Source organism: Nomascus leucogenys, chromosome 6 (genome assembly GCF_006542625.1).
Source record: "Nomascus leucogenys isolate Asia chromosome 6, Asia_NLE_v1, whole genome shotgun sequence".
Lineage (NCBI taxonomy): Eukaryota > Metazoa > Chordata > Mammalia > Primates > Hylobatidae > Nomascus > Nomascus leucogenys.
Window position 1 is genome coordinate 13,717,206 of NC_044386.1, and position 14,680 is coordinate 13,731,885.

Genomic DNA, 14,680 nt, shown 5'->3' on the forward strand with positions numbered 1-14,680 from the left:
TCTTTCGTTTTCTGACATTTTAATGATAGCAATTCTGGGTGGCATAAGATGGTATCTCATTATGATGTTAATCTGCATTTCTCTGATGATTAGTGATGTTGAGCATTTTTTCATATGCTTGTTGGTCACTTGCATGTCTTCTTTTGAGAAATGTCTGTTCCTGTCCTTTGCTCATTTTTTTTTCAAGGAATATTTAATAACAAGGTAGGTAACATGTTTATCTAATAGGAATTTTATGTCACTGCCACTAAATCAAAATATCCTGTTCACTGGGTAAAAGACCTGCTTTATGTGTGTACACTTCAGTGCAATTAAAAAAAATACCGTAATTATAGTTTCAGAACTTCTGAATTTCAACAGATGCCAGTGTTCTCTCCTTTTTTCATATGGGAAAATTCCTCTGAAAATCATTTGAAGCTTGGACAAAAATTCCACAGCTGTATTCCTCTGCATCACTTCGCAGAGTCTTCAAGATTCAGATACAGGGGAAACTTCAATTCAACCTTTCAGAGAAGACATTCCAGCTTGCATGATCTCATCAACCAAGAGAATGTTGGTGGCAATCACAGTGCAGGAGTGAAGAAGCTGTTTCTTTACACAATAGTCATCCCATATGCCTACTTCTGCTGCTACCATTGGCTCAGCTGTGTCCAGGTCCACATCCACAAGCTGACCTGATTCTGAACATTCTGCTTGAATTTTAACTAATGTTTCCTGCAGGTCAAAACCAGAGTTCTGAGCAAGAACCTTTGGAATAATGAGCAACATATCAGCAAATGCTTGGACTCCAAGCTGTGCCCTGCCCTTTACACTGGGCTTATATTTAATCAGGGCATCTGCCATTGCTACTTCCACAGCACCAGCACCTGGAAACACACAGCCCTCATCAATAGCATTTTTGACAGCCCTCAAGCCATCCCTTACTTCATCTTTTGAGCTGAATGAGTGTGTGCTTATTTGGTCCTTTGATCAATAATGTGACAGAGCTAGTATTGTTACATTTCTCAATAAAGGTGAACTTCTCTTCTCCCAATGTATATTTATATACAAGTCCTGCATGTCCTAAGCAGTCAGGATTTAGGTTATCAAAAGAATTCAGGGCTACCTCACCACAAGCAAGAGTCAGCCTCTCCATATTTCTCCTTTAGCTCTGTGCAGAGTGACTATGCCTTCTTTTGCAAGAGCATCTAAGGAAAGGGAGTCAATTCCCTCTTGGTTAATAACAATAAATCCTTTATCTGGATCACCACAGACTTTCAGTTCTATTTTTTAACTCTTCAATGAATTTTCTTTCAGCTTTTATGAGTTTTTCTCTCTCTTCTGCAGTCTTGTAAAAAAAAGCCAGAATTCACTTATGTTTTTTCATATTCTAATGACACGTTACATTTGAGAATGTATACATCCTCCACCCTTTTCTTCATATCAGGATGCCGTGTTCCGTGGTCCAAAACAAGCCCTCTGATTAAGCTTGTATCAGTTTCAGATGTATGTTTCATCTCCATGATCACAACCATGAAGAGATCAATAGATTCATCTTGTCTTTTAATGGCCAAAATGGAGTCCACTACAGCCTCTGTTAAGGCATCTGCAAGTTCAGCATGAACTTTAGTACGAAGAGATGTTCTGGCCACATTTATAAGTGTTTCCCTGTCCATCTCTTTCCTTACTTTGACTTTTTCCAAAGACTGAAGGGGCTTTTCCTTTGCAACTTCAAATCCTTCAGTAATTATTCTGAGATGAAGGCCTTCAGAAATGTAGAGATACACCTGTTTCAGTAGCTCTTCAATGATTAGGACATTGGAAGTTGTACTATCACCAGTTATATCATCCTGGGCTGTTGCTACCTTTGCTATTAAGGAAGCTGTTGCGTGTTGAATTTGCATTTTGTGAAGCACATTGTCATCTTTAGTAAGCTTGATGTCTCCAGTGCCAGAAACAAGCATCTTCATGGTGTCCTTGGGCCCCATGTTGGTTCTCAGCATGTCCTGCAGACCCCACGTTATACTGATGTTAACCGCTAGGCCGCCTCCGTTCGGGCCACCTCGGCCTTGGGGTTTAGGGTCTTCACCACCACCATAGATGCTGCAGTGGAGGAAAAGGAAGCGATAAGGCACGGAGAGCCCAGAGCCAGTGCGGCCCTTTGCCCATTTTTTAAATGGGGTTACTTTCTTCTAGGATTTTTAGTTTCTGCTCTTGTGTTTGGGTCTTTAATCCAACTTGAGTTACTAATTTTTGCATATGGTAAAATGTATGGCTCCAGTTTCATTCTTCTATATATGGCTATCCAGTTTCCTCAGCACTAGTTATTGAATAGGGTGTCCTTTCCCCAGCGTATATTTTTGTTGACTTTGTCAAAGATCAGTTGGTTGTAAGTATGTGACTTTATTTCTGAGTTATCTGTTCTGCTCCATTGATCTATGTGTTTATTTATTTTTATTTATTTATTTTTTTGAGACAGAGTCTCGCTCTATCGCCCAGGCTGCAGTGCAGTGGCACGATCTGGGATCACTGCAAGCTCCACCTCCTGGGTTCATGACATTCTCCTGCCTCAGCCTCCCGAGTAGCTGGGACTACAGGCACCCACCACCACGCCTGGCTATTTTTTTGTATTTTTTGTAGAGACGGGGTTTCACCATGTTAGCCAGGTTGTACAGTCATTTTAATGATATTGATTCTTCTAATCCATGAGCATGGGATATTTTTCCATCTGTGTCATCTACAATTTCATTTATCAGTATTTTGTAGTTCTCCTTATAGAAATTATTCACCTCACTTGTTAAATATATTGCTAGGTATTTTATTTTGTTGTAGCTGTTGTAAACAGAATTGCCTCCTTAATTTGGTCCTCAGCTAAATCATTGATGTAGACAAACACTACTGATTTCTGTACATTAATTTTGTATCCTGAAGCTTTACTGAATTCATTTATCAAATCTAAGAGGTTTCTTTGGTGAAGTCTTTAGGATTTTCTAGATATAAAATCATATCACCAGGCCAGGTGTGGTGGCTTACACCTGTAATCCCAGCACTTTGGGAGGCTGAGACCAGTGGATCACCTGAGGTCAGCAGTTTGAGACCAGCCTGGCCAAAATGGTGAAATCCTGTCTCTCCTAAAAATACAAAAATTAGCCAGGTGTTGTGGCTGGTGCCTGTAATCCCAGCTACTTGAGAGGTTGAGGCAGGAGAATTGCTTGAGCCTGGGAGGTGGAGGTGGCAGTGACTCGAGATTGCACCACTGCACTCCGGCCTGGGTGACAGTGAGACTTCATCTCAAAAAGAAAAAAAAACAAAACAAAAACCATATCATCAGCAAATAGGAATTATTTGACTTCCTCTTTTCCAAATTGGATGCATTTTTTTCTCTTGCCTGACTGCTCTGGCAAGGACTTACAGTACTATATTGAATAAGATTTGGTGAAAGAGGATATCCCTGTCTTGTTCCAGTTCTTAGAGGGAATGCTTTCAAGTTTTCCCTGTTAAGTATGATGCTGGCTATAAGTTCGTCATATACTGCCTTGATTAAGGTAAGATATGCTCCTTCTATGCCTAGTTTGTTGAGGATTTTTATCATGAAGGGATGTTGAATTTTATCAAATGCTTTTTCCCTATCTATTGAGAGGATCATTCGGTATTTGTTCATTCTGTTTATGTGATGTATCACATTTATTGATTTGCATATGTTTGAACCATCCCTGCATCCCTGGGATAAATTCTACCTAATCCTGGTGTATTATCTTTTTGATGTGCTATTGGATTCGATTTGCTGGTATTTTGTTGAGGGTTTTTTTTTTTTTGTATCTAATTTCATCAGGGATATTGGTCTGTAGTTCTTTTTTTTATTGTGTCCTTGTCCATTTCTTCATATCAGAGTGATACTGGCCTCATAGAATGAGTAGGGAGAATTCTTTCCTCCTTTTTTGGAATAGTTTCATGAGGACTGGTATTAACTCCTCTTGGTATCTATTTTCATGTGTTTGGTAGAATTTGGCTCAGTAATAAAAATCTTACCCCCACCCCCCAATAAAGCCCAAAACCAGATGGATTCACCATCTGGAGTGGGGATTTTTTACTACTGATTCAATCGTGTTACTCATTATTGGTATGTTTGGGGTTTTTTTTCCTTTTTATTTTTAAAATTTGTGTGGGTACACAGTAGGTGTCTATATTTATGGGGTAAATGAGATGTTTTGATACAGGCATGCAATGTGAAATAAATACATCATGGGGAATGGGGTATCCATCCCCTCAAGCATTTATCCTTTGAGTTACAAACAATCCAATTCCACTCTCTAAGTTATTTTAATATTCAGGGATTTTATTTCTTCCTGGTTCAATCTCGGGAGGTTGCTTGTTTCTAGGAATTTATCCACTGGAAAAGAATCTTTTTTTTTTTTTGAGATGGAGTTTTGCTCTTGTTGCCCAAGGTGGAGTGCAATGGCACGATCTTGACTCACTGCAACTTCTGCCTCCCAGGTTCAAGTGATTCTCCTGCCTCAGCCTCCTGAGTAGCTGGGATTACAGGTGCGCACCACCACACCTGGCTAATTTTTTGTATTTTTAGTGGAAACGGGGTTTCATCATGTTAGCCAGACTGGTCTCGAACTCCTGGCCTCACGTGATCTGCCCGCCTCGGCCTCCCACAGTGCTAGGATTACAGGCGTGAGCCACCGCGCCTGGCCAAGAAACTCTTAAATGTGGTCTGGTGATACTTCAGTGGATCTATGAGGTCAAAACCAATTTCTTAATAATAAGTGTTATTTGTCTTATTCACTCTCAATCTCTCATGAATATATTGTGGAGTTTTGCAGAGTGTGATGTTGCAGCTGTTTGAATACAGAAGCAGACCTGAAAAATCTAGCTTCATTCTATTAAGGCAGACATTAAAGAGATTTGCGGAACAATGTTACTTTTCTCACCACTTTTCAGTTTTGGAAAATACAGGTTTTCAATATAAAAAAGTTACTTATGCTAATGTGACATGTGTTTTTTTTAAAAAATTAGTATCAAAAATTTCCCCAATTTTAATATATAATCCAATAAATATCAATATACAGAACCCACATAAACAAAAACTCATTAAGGTACTGTTTTAAAATGCAGGTTTTATTATCATTCAGGTATAGTGAGGTCAATAGATTAGGAGATGACTGCCATTGAAAGGATAGTTTGTTACTCACAGTTCCCAAAAGGAAGGAGCACACACCACAGCATTCAGGGCCACACAAGGAAGCACCAGGGTCAGCTGGGAGGCAGGAGTGAGGGGAAAGCACAGGCAAGAGCCTTGATTGTGATGTGTGCATTCAGGAATGGGTGAGAAAGGATAAGCAGGCTTAGAATCGGCTAATTTGAATAATTTCAGTGGGCTCCAGGTTGTCTCACTGCAAGCTCCGCCTCCTGGGTTCACGCCATTCTCCTGCCTCAGCCTCTCCGAGTAGCTGGGACTACAGGCGCCCGCCACCACGCCTGGCTAATTTTTTTTGTATTTTTAGTAGAGACGGGGTTTCACCGTGGTCTCGATCTCCTGACCTCGTGATCCGCCCCCCTCGGCCTCCCAAAGTGCTGGGATTACAAGCATGAGCCACCGCGCCCAGCCATGATTTTTCTCTTTTTTCTTCATAAATTAGTGAAATTTCAGCACTACTTAGGAATGGTTCAGGGACTGGTTCAGGGTGCAGGGTTCAGGGTGCAGTTTCTGACGTCTAGGACAATTATGGATAGAAACGATGTGAAAGGAAGAAAAGACTTCGTTTATGCTGAGAGAATTTAGCAGAGAGAGGCTGAAGATACTGGAAAAAGAGGCACTCAGTGGAAACCCTGGAGGATGTGAAAGGGAAAGAGGGGGGATGGTCTGAAAGAGGAAAGAGAGCTCCTCCTCAGAAACTGGCTGGAAAAGAGGTTGAGACAGCACCCTTGAAGATAATTTAGTTGGGGGAAAGAGAAAAGGTAAGAGTTCGCCCTCAACGGCACTGATTTTCTCTGTGACTTACAGGCAAATTCACTGCATAAAGTCAAGAGGGCATTGAACGATGAGGGCTTCAGAGACCCATTGCAGGACTTGCGGAAGGGAGCAGGGCAAGAACATAAGCTGACGGAGCAGAACCGAAGGCCCAGCTGAGTTTAGGCTTTAAATAGTAATAGCATGAAGCACACAGTAGCCTAATTTTTCTAATTGTGCTCCTTCATCCTGGCTTTTAATAGAGGAGGAGTTGGAGGTGGGGATAGAGAATTGATGCTTATCAAGAGGTAGCGTGGTATGGTGCTTAAGAACATGGCTGTTGAAGCCAGCTGCCTGGGTTAAAATCCTCTCTGCCACTTTCCTATTCAGTAAAATAGGGCAAACAATAGTCTTATGGTGTTTTAATGAGGACAGTAGTTGGTTTGAGGATGACACAAATATCTGCTGTGGATTGTCCTTCCACATCCTCACTGTTGGGGAGTCAAGGGATCTACCTTGGTTTCTTGGGCTTCTGTGCATGATGGACTCTTGAAAAGGGACAAGCCGAGTTCCTCTGCTCTCCCTGCCCATTTTATTTGTGGTGTGCCCTGCTCAGTCTCCTCATCCTTGGTCCTCATTATCCTCTCTGATTGTGGTGGGTTTTCCCCTATTCTCTTCCCAAGCTATTTTCTGGCATAATCTGTAAGCCTTACAGATCAGAACTTTAGTTTTGAGTCTCAAAGTCTTTTCTTCCTTTCGCATCGTTTCTTACCTATATTAGAAGTAAACTATACTAACTCTATTTATATTTTTACTTTAATAATCCTAGCCTACCCATTCACCTGCTGGCTCTCCAGAGACCTCTGGATCACTGAGAAAAGGTCACGTATGGATGATGTAAAAGATAAAAGCATAAACATACACTTCAAAAAATCTTTTTACTTGTTACCTCTCTTAATTCTCCTATAGGTAGATGTTCTCTTCCTTCTACATACCCAAGACTGATGCTCAGAGGATTAATAACCTGCTCAGAATTGCACAGCCAGTTGCTGGCAGAGTAGCAATTCTATTCTATGCTGTGCACTTACAGCTCAATAATCTACATTCCCTCAAACAAACGGCTGAACTGGTCCAGGGTTGAGGGGTTGAGGGATGGTGGCACTTAGGACAAAGGGGTGAGAGAGTTGTAGGTGTTCACAAGAGTAGCTGCTTACTGTAACCAGCAAAGGCAAGAGGGTACAGGGGTGTGTGCAGAGAGGGGGGCTGACAGGGAGAAAGGGAAGGAGCAAAGGAGCTGCAAGTCACAATGCAATTGATGAACAAATGGGAGAGATGAAAGGAGAGGTGACCTGACAGAGAGTGAAATCCAAAGTTGACTATTTTAAGGGTATTGGTCCACTTCTGGATGATGACAAGGTCTAGAGTGTAGCCACTGGACTAAGCTGATGAAGAGAAGTTAAAGCCAGTGGTGTGGACATTATGGATTGTTTCATTTGTTTGTTTGAGTGAACACTGAAATTAATAGATCTGTTGCTGAAGTCCTTTATAAATGTTTGAGAGTGATCTTGAAAAGTAGGCAGGGACCAAGGCAGCAGACAGGCCCACAGCTGGTCCAAGGGTGGGGCCTCCCACAAAGAGGAGAGTTTTGGAGGCAGGAAGGATCAGTGTGTTTTTTTTTTTTTTTTTTTTTTTTTTGAGACGGAGTCTCCCTCTATTGCCCAGGCTGGAGTGCTGTGCAGTGGTGCAATCTCGGCTCACTGCAACCTCCTCCTCCCAGGTTCAAGCGATTCTCCTGCCTCACCCTCCCGAGTAGCTGGGACTACAGGCGCACACCACCACGCCCAGCTAGTTTTTTTAATGTATATATATATATATATATATATATATACACATAAAAAATATATATATATTTTTTAGTAGAGACGGGGTTTCACCATATTGGCCAGGCTGGTCTGGAACTCCTGACCTCATGATCGGCCCACCTCGGCCTCCCAAAGTGCTGGGATTACAAGCGTGAGCCACTGCGCCCGGCCGAATCAGTGTTTTTTTTATTTTTTATTTTTGGAGACGGAGTCTCACTCTGTCGCCCAGGCTGGAGTGCAGTGGTGCAATCTTGGCTCACTGCAAGCTACGCCTCCTGGGTTCACACCATTCTCCTGCCTCAGCCTCCCAAGTAGCTGGGACTACAGGCGCCCACCACCATGCCTGGCTAATTTTTTGTATTTTTAGTAGAGACGGGGTTTCACCGTGTTAGCCAGGATGGTCTTGATCTCCTGACCTCGTGATCTGCCTGCCTCGGCCTCCCAAAGTGCTGGGATTACAGGCGTGAGCCACCGCGCCCGGCCCGAATCAGTGTTTTTAATTGTAGTACTTGGCAGTTCTCATATGTGACTTCATTTGGTCCTCCCAGTAACCCAGAGAGATGCACACAGGGCAGGAAATAGACTTTCTCCAAGAAAACCAGCTGTTAAGTAGCAGCATTTGGACTCAGTTCAACTCTCCTGGCTGTAGTTTGCTGTGACAGCCTTATTCTTCTACATACTATTCACAGTAGGAAATCAATCCCTTGAAAGAAAACTTCTTTATAGATTCTTTCTACACAGAAAAGGAAGATTTCTCTACGTTTTCTTCATTCCAGACTGCTAAAAATCTTTAGGCTCTAATGGTGGGGAAGAGCTATTTGGGCTGACAGGAACTGGCTCAGAGCAAGGTCTTGTGGTGCCACCTAGTGTCCCTGATTGGGTTTATCCACAAAGCTTTGACTAAATTATATGAAAAATAATGTAAGGAAATTGCATGTAGCTGATTAATTTTGCAGGAGAATACCTATTAAAACACCTAACAGTTTTCTCTCTCTATCAGGAAGATTTCTTATTCTGGCCTCTTGACTGCCCCAAGGACCAGACCAATTCAGTATGTTACTTTGTTGGATAAAACAGAAATTATGACCTAGTGAAGTCCAAGGTTACTTAAAATTAACATGTTCCATGAGGTCTTAGATCATTCTGTATAGTGGAAAGAACACTAGGCGTGGTGCTCTGACCAGTTCAGGTCTTAACTCAGTGGGATGGTGTATGAAAGGTGCTTCATAAACTATAAAGTGCTAAGCAAGTATTAGATACAGCAATAATTTCACAAGCACTGTTTTGGACCTTTGACACACCTCCCTTCTAATCCTTATATTTATAAGACAGCAGGTACTATCCAGATTTTGCATCAAAGAAACTGAGGCTCAGAAATGTTGAATAACTTGCCTAAGGTTACATAGCTATTTTTTTCTCTGCCATACTATATGGCCATTACAATACTGACATAAGGAATTAATATTAAATCATGTAACAAAAATTTATTAAGGAGCACTGTATACTATACACTGGGTTAAGAATAAGGTATATAAAGATCAATAAATATTATGGACTGAATGTTTGTGCCCCTCCCCCACCATTCATATGTTGAAGCTCTAACCCCCAATGTGACTGTATTTGGAGATTAGGCCTCTAAGGAAAAGCAATTAAGGTTAAATGAGATCATAAGGGTAGGACCCTAATCCAGTGGGATTGCAGTCAGCTCTCTGTATCTGCCGGTTCTACATCTGTGGATTCAACCAACTGAAGATTTTTTTTTTAATTCAGAAAAAAACAATTAAAAATAATACAATAAAAAGTAATACAAATAAAAAGTTTAACAACTATTTACATAACATTTACATTACATTAGGTATTATAAGTAATCTGGAGATGATTTAAACTATATGGGAGGATGTGCATAGGTTATATGCAAATGCTACACCACTTTATATGAGGAACTGAACATCCTCAGATTTTGGTATTCATGAGGGGTCCTGGAATCAATCCCCCATGGATACTAAGGGACAACTGTATGTCCTTGTAAGAAGAAAAGTTGGCCAAGCACAGTGGTTCATGCCTGTAATCCTAGCGCTTTGAGAGGCCAAGACAGTAGGATTTGCTTGAAGCTAGCAGTCTGAGACCAGCCTGGGCAACACAGTGAGACTCTGTCACTACAAGAAATTAAAAAGAAAATTAGCTGGGCATGGTAGCATGTGCCTGTAGTCCTAACTTCTCAGGAGGCTGAGGCAAGAGGATCCTCTGAGCCCTGGACTTTAAGGCTGTAGTAAACTATGCCACTGCACTCCAGCCTGGGTAGCAGAGCAAGACACTAAGAAAAAAAAAAAAGAAAGAACAAAGCTGAACAAAGCTGGAGGCATCACATTGCTTGATTTCAAAATATGCTACAGAATGATAGTAATCAAAATCAGCATGCTACTGGCCTGAAAACAGACACATAGACCAGTGGAACAGAAGAGAGAACCCAGATATAAATGCATACATTTACAGTCAACTCATTTTTGGTACAGGTGCTAAGAACATACAATTGGGAAAGGAGAGTCTCTTCAATAAATGGTAATGGGAAAACAGAATAACCATATGCAGAAGAATAAAACTAGATCCCTCTTACCACGTACAGAAATAAAATCAAAATAGAGTAAAGACTTACATCGAAGACCTGAAACTATGAAAACTACTAGAAGAAAACAATGGGGAAATGCTCCAGGACATTGGTCTGGACAAAGATTATTTTGTGTAAGACCTTAAAAGCACAGGCAACCAAAGCAAAAACAGAATGGGATTACATCACACTAAAAAGCTTCTGCACGGCAAAGGAAACAATCAACAAAGTGAAGAGTTCGAGACCAGCCTGGGCAACACAAGGAGACCTCATCTCTACAAAACACAAAAAATTAGCTGGGCATGGTGGCGCATGCCTGTGTTTCCAGCTACTCTGGAGGCTGAGGGAGGAGAATCACTTGAGGCCAGGAGTTCAAGACCAGCAGCCTGGGCAACATAAATGAGACCCTGTCAAAAGAAAGAAAGAGAGAGAGAGAGACAGAAAGAAACAAAGAGAAAGAAAGAAAGAAAGTGATATATATACACAATAGAATGTTACTCAGCCACAAAAAAGAATGAAATCCTGTCATTTGCAGCAACATGAAAAAAAACTGGAGGTCATTATGCTAACTGAAATAAGCCAAGCACAGAAAGCCACACATTTCATGTTCTCAATCATATGTGGGAGACAAAGTGGATCTCATGAGAGTAGACTGGTGATTACCAGAGGTTGAGAAGAGTGGGGAGGAGGAGGAATGAAGAAATGTTGATTAATGGGTAAAAATATATAGTTTGATGGAAGAAATAAGACATAGTGTTTGATAGATCAGTAGTTACAATAATCTATATTGTATAGTCCAAAATAGCTAAAAGAGAATTTGAATGTTTCTAGCATAAAAAAAGACAAATATTTAAGGTGATGGACATCCCAATTACACTGAGTTGATCTTTACTCTATGAATGTATTATCACATGTCCCCCAAAATATGTACATTATATATAAAATAAACTAAAATTTTCTATTGGAAACTTAGTTTTAAAGGATATAATTTCCATTGTATTACAGATATTTTAAAATAATCATGACTTATTTCCAATAGAATCTAACACATTAGAAATTATCATTCATAAAAAACTATAATTTTACATCATGCCTTTTTCTTATTGAATTTCCTTTCTGTTTCCCATTTGCAGAATTATACTTAATGCAATACATTTTTATGTTTGAAGGTCTTTTATTACTTAAATTTACTTGAAAGTTTCATTGTAACATTAGCCATAAAAATCTGATCAAAACAGTGTATTTAAATGTTGGTAATTGTTACATATACTTAGTAAAATTTGATTATAAACATTTCTTTCAAAATCTATTGATGAAGGCTGGGCATGGTTGCTCATGCCTGCCATCCCAGCACTTTGGGAGGCCAAGGCAGGGGAATCACTTGAAGACCACTATTTTAAGATGGATTCTGGCTGCCAAGGTCTATAGGAATGATGCAATAGTGATGAAATTTTATACATTCTTATCCCTAAATTCTGGACCAAGACAAAAGAAAAATGTGTGAGACAAAATATTAGCAGAAGATCCAGAAAGCCCTTGTGACTTTGCCAGTAATATCCTGGTATGATTTTTAAAGATAAGGTTGACAATCTACCTTCTCACAAGTAGAGTTTTTGGTAATAGTAGGTATATTAGTTATGGTTCTCTAAAGAGACAAAACTAATAGGATAGATGTATATATAAAGGGGAGTTTATTAAGGAGTATTGACCCACATGATCACAAGGTGACATCCCACAATAGGCTGTCTGCAAGCTGAGGAGCAAGGAAGCCAGTCCAAGTCCTAAGGCTGAAGAACGTGGAGTCCAGCGTTTGAGGGCAGGAAGCATCCAGCACAGGGGAAAGATGTAGGTCAGAAGACTAAACCAGTCTAGTCTTTTCACGTTCTTCTGCCTGCTTTTATTCTAGCTTTTTTTTATTCTAGCCACCCAGATTGACGGTGGGTCTGCCTTTCCCAGTCCACTGACTCAAATGTTAATCTCCTTTGGAACAAACACCCTCACAGACACACCCAGGAACCATACTTTGCATCCTTCAATCCAATCAAGTTAACACTGAATATTAATCATCACAGTAGGGTAATGCTTTTCCTTGTGACTACCATGGAGACAAGGTCAGGCTGTGAGAGAATCATCAACCTAATATCAGACTACTTGAGGAGGTGAAGCTTTCCTGTAAGTGACAAAGGGTTTCTTCCTTACCTTTATTTTCTTAGGAAATATCTATGATTTGTCCTCTAGCTCTTTTTAAGTTCCACTATGTGATATTAATGATGGGCTTCCTTTCCAAAGAAACCCATATGCTTGTCCTAAAAGGTAAGTGTAGGGAATTACTCTGTAGGGAATTACCTGGCCCTAGCAGACCAACATACCAGGACTAGATGGCTTAAATAACAGATATTTTCTCACAGTACTGGAGGCTGGAAAGTAAGATTGAGGTGCCAGCTGATTCTTTTTCTGGTAATGGCTTTCTTCCTGGTTTTCAGATGGCTGTCTTCTTGCTGTGTCCTCACATAGTGAGCTCTGGTGTCTCTTCTTCTTATAAGGACACCAGCCCCTTCATATTAGGGCCCAACCCTTTTGACCTCATTTAATCTTTATTTTGACCTCATTTAACCTTTAATCCTTGTAGGGCCTATCTCCAAATATAGTCACATTGGGGATTAGGACTTCAACATATGAATTTTGGGGAGACACAATTCAGTAATTCAATCCATAGCAGATACTAAGCTACCAAGAGTATGGAATTCCATTTCAGAAGCTCTCCAAACAAATTAAGATTATTATCTGCCTGGATGATTCTGAAGGGTGAAATTCTGTTTAGCTAGAGGCAAATGACTGATTTAATATTTTCCAGAACTCCAAGTCTGTGAATTATAACAGCATCATTCTCTCTCCTCCTTATATATAAAATGGTTTCATTTTCATGATAAAATAAATTTCATTATGACCCATACTTCTCCCAATAAAAACTCCTGGGGAAAGTTTTGGGGGTTTCCAGGTAAACTAATTTTACAGCAAGATATTTTTTCTATTGAGCGATTTCCTCTATTTTTTCTCTATCAAGTTATTTCCTTTAGCTTCAAAACTACAAAAGCATAGTAGGTTTTTTTCCCCCTCTAATTCTGTTTTTTAAAAATTGGCATTCAATTAAAACCTAGATGACAGGCTGATGGGTGCAAGAAACCACCATGGCACATGTATACCTATGTAACAAACCTGCACGCTCTGCACATGTATCCCAGAACTTAAAGTAAAATGAAAAAAATAAAAAATACAAAAATGGGCGTTCAATAATCAAGAGGCATTTTGAATAAGTCTTTAAAATTAATACTTGAGTATTCCTAGAGTAGTTAATTTCTAAGTGAAACTGACAATAGTTTCTTCCAAAGCTTGGTTACAGTCCATGAACCTATAAACTAAAAAGTACCTTTCCTGTGAGTACTTCAGAGATTGATGTACAGAATACACTGCAAATCTAATTTTTACTGCTGTGGCACTGGGAAATTCCAGAGAGTATAAAAATATAGGGTATTTTAACCTGACTGTAAATTATGAGTTTACGGTATTGAAAAGGGGGAATATGCATCCAACTTATGTTAAGCTCCTTAAAGAAAATTTAAAAAAATAAGAACACTGTAATGGCTTAGCATTGTTCTTTGGGAACAGTTATTACAAGTAAGGACTACAGCATTCAATGAAAAGGAATGTGGAATCTTTCACATATTAACTATTCTAGGCACGGCCACTGAAGCAGATACATAAATCCAAGGTGATTGATTGAAAATGTAAGTTACCACATATTTGCAAATTACAATACCATATTTATTTATCTAATGTTTGATTTTAAGAAGAAACTGAAAACTGAAGCATTGTCTGTAAGTTATTACATAGACTTTTACTTAAGCTTATGGGTTTTTATGTTATTTATTTATCTTGACATAAGAATAGGCTAACTGTTATATCACAGTTCATGGGCTTTATTCTTATGACTGCCTCTAAGAAACCCCAGTGTTTGGTTGGGCGTGGCGGCTCATGCTTGTAATCCTAACACTTTGGGAGGCCGTAGCGGGCAAATCACTTGAGGTCAGGAGTTGGAGACAAGCCTGGCCAACGTGGTGAAACCCTGTCTCTACTAAAAATACAAAAAAAAAAAAAATTAGTTGGGCGTGGTGTCGGGTGCCTGTAGTTCCAGCTACTTGGGAGGCTGAGGCAGGAAAATTGCTTGAACTGGGGAGGCAGAGGTTGCAGTGAGCTGAGATCACGCCACCGCACTCCGGC

The 14,680-nt window shown here is 40.0% G+C and overlaps 1 pseudogene across 1 annotated transcript; it reads right to left on the reverse strand.

The window, feature by feature from the left end:
* Positions 1-306: 306 nt before the first annotated feature.
* Positions 307-2,077, reverse strand: LOC100600034 (annotated as a pseudogene). Its single transcript, XR_178374.2, has one exon. The product of XR_178374.2 is annotated as a T-complex protein 1 subunit zeta pseudogene (transcript).
* Positions 2,078-14,680: the final 12,603 nt, after the last annotated feature.